Source organism: Pteropus vampyrus, unplaced genomic scaffold (assembly GCF_000151845.1).
Source record: "Pteropus vampyrus isolate Shadow unplaced genomic scaffold, Pvam_2.0 Scaffold59, whole genome shotgun sequence".
Taxonomy (NCBI): Eukaryota; Metazoa; Chordata; class Mammalia; order Chiroptera; family Pteropodidae; genus Pteropus; species Pteropus vampyrus.
Window position 1 is genome coordinate 1,961,811 of NW_011888840.1, and position 5,068 is coordinate 1,966,878.

At 44.5% G+C, this 5,068-nt stretch overlaps 1 non-coding gene across 1 annotated transcript; it reads left to right on the plus strand.

Annotated features, from left to right (window-relative positions):
- Positions 1 to 3,644: 3,644 nt before the first annotated feature.
- LOC111740201 lies at positions 3,645 to 3,748 on the plus strand. The gene has a single exon (XR_002780541.1). It is a non-coding gene; the product is annotated as a U6 spliceosomal RNA (small nuclear RNA).
- The last annotated feature ends 1,320 nt before the right edge of the window (positions 3,749 to 5,068 follow it).

Genomic DNA, 5,068 nt, shown 5'->3' on the forward strand with positions numbered 1-5,068 from the left:
TGCAGAATTAAAAATAATATGGGCCAAGCAGCAGATTCATAGACATTCTCCAAGTGTTAGCCATTATTTCTATTAGGTTTTTAGCAATGAGGACACTGGGTAGCACTTGGCCTGTAAGGTGGCGGGTTAGACACCTACCTCCACAATGGAATGCGAGAGGGGGTTGGGCAGCTCCATCCTCCCCACCAGAGTCCTGGTATGCCAGAAAGCTCCACGTTTCTCAGTACTTCAGATAAAGGCATTAACAAACAAGCTACAGCTAAGCATCACTGATTTTAATGGTATCTAAATTTAAAAAAAAAAAAAAAAAAAAACTTTTATTTAAACAATCTCATATAATCCATACTGCAACCCTGGTTGGCGATTGAGGCAGATGTTATCTCTATTTTGTAGGCCAGAAAACAAACAAAAATTGGACTTGGAGTCAGAAAATCTGAGGCCACATCCCAGATGTGCTCTGTGAGTCATGTGACCTTGAGTTTATTTGACCTCTTTTAGCCTCAGTTTCCTTATTTTTAAAATGGATACCTGGTAAGATGAGAGATTTTTATTTGAAATGCCTGGCACAGCATCTACAACATGGTAGGGGGTGATAAATATTAGTTTAAACTACACGGCGAGATGACAAGAATCAGACTTAAACGGTGTGCAATGACGTAAGCTTCTTCAGGCCATTTGTGGTCAAATGAATCAGACAAGATGACCTCAAAGTCTCATAGTCTTTGCAAAAATGGTTGGTTCTCAGGGGGTTAGTAAATTCTCTGAGGCTCCAAATGCACACAATTGCTGCCAAATCCCAGAGCCTGCTGACCCACTGGAATGCTTTGGTCGGATAATTAGATAGTCTGGGATTCTCAGTATTCTCCCCTTTTTCCATTCAAATCTGGAAGACTGGTGCTTCTGTATATCCAGTGTAGTCTAACTCCATCAGTGACCTGCAACTCAGATCACTATACATAAAACAAGTCAGGTCACATTACTTAAAACAAATACCTGATCTTCTCCCAGTAATATCTCACAGGAGTACATTTAAGGTATTACTCATCTATTTAGCAAAATTTTCCCGCGAACCTACTCCATACCAGGTATGTACTGACACAAGAGTATAAAAATGCATAAGACACAGACCGTGATGGTGGTCTAGTGAGCTAGACAGATTTGTTCACAGGTATAGTGCAATATGGTAAAGGTCACAGTAAGAGAAATATTGAAGTGCTATGGGAATAACTAACTTTTCCCAAAGAGCCAAAGATTTCACGTAGAAGAGAGCATCGATCTGGATTGTAAAGGCTGAGTAGAAGTTGGTCAGGTGAAGCAGACGGTCGCCAGAGAAAAAGAACCATGCCAACAAAGTACGAAATGCAGAGGGAGATAAGACTGGGAAAAGTTAGTCATGAAGAGCTTGATATGTGGAACAGACGATTTTGGCTGCAAGTAACAGAAAATTCTAACTCACTATGGTTTAAGTGATAAGGAAATTTTACTTGCTTATCTGGCGGTACACACACCCCAAGTCGATGGATTCAGCTGTTCATCCAGTCTCTTATTCTCATCAGCTCTCATTAAGTTATGCTGCATGATAAAACAACTTTAAATTTTCAGTGGCTTACGATAACTAGCACATATGTATTTCTTGCTCACAATATTGTCAATTGGGCTCTACTGGTCTCCGCTAGACTCAGCTGGGCTTGATCCAGCTCAGCAATTCTCAGCTCTACCTAGCACTCATGTCTGATTCTGAAGCTCAGGCTGCAGGAGTAGCCATGTGGGCCATGCTGTCCCCAAGGTGGAGAGCAGAAGCCAGAGAGTTCCAGCCACCACACAATCACACTTAGAGCTTCTGCTCAGAAAGGCAAATGGCATATCCAGTCACAGCCATGAGTGAAATCATGTCACTAGGTCGATGCCAAAGTCAGTATGGCCAGGGTGGGGTGGCAATAAAGAACTGTTAGATAGTAATAACCATAGCAATTCAAACGATCACCATCAGCAGGATCCTCAATTCCCTCTGCCTCTCTGCTTCGCCATCCGCAGCATTGGCTCTATCCTGAGGCTGCCGGTGGAACTGGGGCTATTGTCTTCCTTGTTCCTCTCAGCATGGAATGAAAGTTCTTGTTTGGGGCCCAATTGGTCCATTTAAAATTATGTTAGGCCCATGGGTCAGTGACATTCACCAGGGACTGTCATATGCAGGTTGGGCCAAACCAATTAGGATCTATCCCTAGAGCTAAAGATGAGGCCAGCCATCCTGAGTCCCTGAGAAGGGGACAAATAGTTAAGCAAATCAATGTTTGGCTAGGAAGGAAGAAGCAGGAAGGGATGCATTGTAGGCTGACAGCTTCCAGTGCATCCCAGATATGCGTGTTAATGACGAGAGTTTCTCTGTAACACACAAGGAGCCTACAGAGTAGTGAGGTGACACGATCTGATGTCGGGAGGTATCGCTTTCTCTCTTCCCTCCCGCTCTTTGACCCCTTCTCAATGTCCAGTGTTCCCCTCATTTAGATGTTGCTCTTTTCCCCAAGGTTCTATCTTCAGGCCTCTACTCATCTTTCTTAAGCTCTGACCAGTTCATTTTACTAACAAGTCCAAGTCAGCATTAGCGACACTGATTTCCCTCGTAAGCTCCAGGTGGCTATTTGCAACAGAGTGGTGGTCTAACCCACCTCCTCCCTCTCTTCGTTACTGGCACCCTACTCACCCGGATGCAGAATCCTTAGAGAGGCCCCAGACCATCTTCTCTTAGCCTCCACAATTGATTAGTTTCCTAATCGATTAGTCTTTTCTGCCCTTTAAACACCTCTCTGTGTCTTCTGCTTGCCCAGGATGATTGCCTCTTACCTGGATTACTACAGTAACATCCTCAGGGGGCTCCTTGCTTCTTATTCCAAGGACAAGTCATTCTCCACTCTGCCATCAAAGGGATCTTTCTAAAATAGATCTCATTTTGACATTTCCCCACATAAATGACTCCTCGCTATGTCCAAGTTACAGTCTACACCTCTGCACGAACACCCTCTGTGATTTTGCCCTGCTTACCTCTTTAACCCCATCTCCTGTCACTCTCCCCATAAAAGTGCCCACGGTCCAGCCATATGAACACACTGCAGCCCAGACTTCTCGCACCTCCAGGCACTGTGCCTTCCCTGGTATGATTTCCTCACCCGCTTCTTACACAGCTCACTTCCTTCTAAGCTGCGGTTCTGGCTCCTCTGTGCTCCCAGTGGTCCTTTGCTTTCCTCCATGATAGGAATCATCAAGATATACTGACCTGTGTGCTCACCTGTTTCCCTTGTAAACCACCCCAAGAAGGCAGGGACTTCATCTTGGTCATCTTTGCATCCTCAGAACCTAACATAGACCTAATAATACACACACATGTGCTGAATAAATGAATGAGGCCCAGAGAGATTCGTTTATTCCCTAAAGTCATTCATTTGTTCATTCAAAAAATTTTAGTTGGGTATCTACTATGTGCTAGGTACTGTTCTGGGTGTTGGGGATGCAGGATTGCACACTGCTATAAAACCCCCCACTGTGACAAAGCTCACGTTCTAGGGGACTGAGGAAGTTACATTCTAGCAGGGTTTACACTGGAAACACAGAGACAGAGACAGAAATGGATCCTAAAGCATGAATTATTCGTGCTCGCTTCGGTGGCACATATACTAAAATTGGAACGATACAGAAATTAGCATGGCCTCTGTGCAAGGATGACACGCAAATTCGTAAAGCGTTCCATAAAAAGATAAATAAATAGAAGTAAAGTATAAATTATTCAATCCATTCGTTTGTTCCTTCCTTCATTCATTCATTTCCCATTTAATGGGCGACTATTCCCTGCCAGCCACTTTATCCAAATACCACACACACACGCACACACACACACACACACACACGCACACACATCACATCACATACTGGTTTAGTGTCTATCTCCTCCCCACCTCAATTCTCCCCAAAAACTGTGAGCAATGGGATCTGCTCAGTAAATATTTGTTGAATTATGACATTTGGATAGAGAATTAACTAAGGCTGGGCAGCAAGACATAGTCTGCCTCTTCAATATATCCTGATGTATCTCAATTTGTAAGGAAAAAGTTAAAAACAAAAGTAATTGCTCAAATAGTATCCGCCATTCTTCAAGGGCTCTTGTTTAGAGGACAGAGGCGCTGCTTGCTAGGTCAGAGTTTTTCCGGCAAGCAAGGGCACCCGTGAACTATGCGGAAGCTTCATCCACCTTGTTCCTGAGTTCTGGAGCCAGTCACACCCTCCAGCCTTCACTCTCAGAGGCACTTCGAGAGCCAAAAAGGACAAGATGAGCCAAAAAGGCTCCTTCGCACAGAAGGTAGGGATCCTGCGATGCCTGGAATGGTACGTGCAGCCAGCATTGATGGGGCTGAAAGTCCTCCATGGGGACCCTGGTCTCTGGGGGATTCATTCCGAGAGGAAAATTCCTGAAGTTCCATCTTCTTCCTGGAAACTTCAGCACAGAATTCTGCCTGTCCCCAAGGGTGACATACATGCCATTGTGATCGCGTGGATCCCCATCTGGGATTTCAAATCCCCTTTTTGTGGGAGAAGAATGACTGGGCGATTCTCTCAGCCCAGGCGCTCTTTGAAATTGACCAGAAATCCATATCTAATCCCAAATTCCTCCCTAGGGTGCCTGTCTTTCTTCCACAGTTGTTCTGTCATTTTTGGAGTAAGGGACTAAGCATCGGGCAGTCTTGAAGAAGAGCTTATGTATTTCTTAGAATCAAAGGCTTTTAGAAATGGAAAGAACCTTAGCTTAAAGATCTACGACAGCCATTATTTATTCAACGGATGAGAAAACCGAGCCCTAGATGGGTTAGTCTGTGGAGCTGCCATAACAAAATACCACAGGTTGTGTGGCTCAAACAGTGTAATTTATTTCTCACAGTTTGGGAGGCTGGCCATCTAAGATCAAGGTGTCGGCAGGATTGGTTCTTTCTGTGGCCTCTGCCCTTGGTTTGCAGATGGCCACCTTCTCTCCTTATCGTCACAGGTCTTCCCTCTGTGTACATGTAGCCCTAGTGTCTATTTG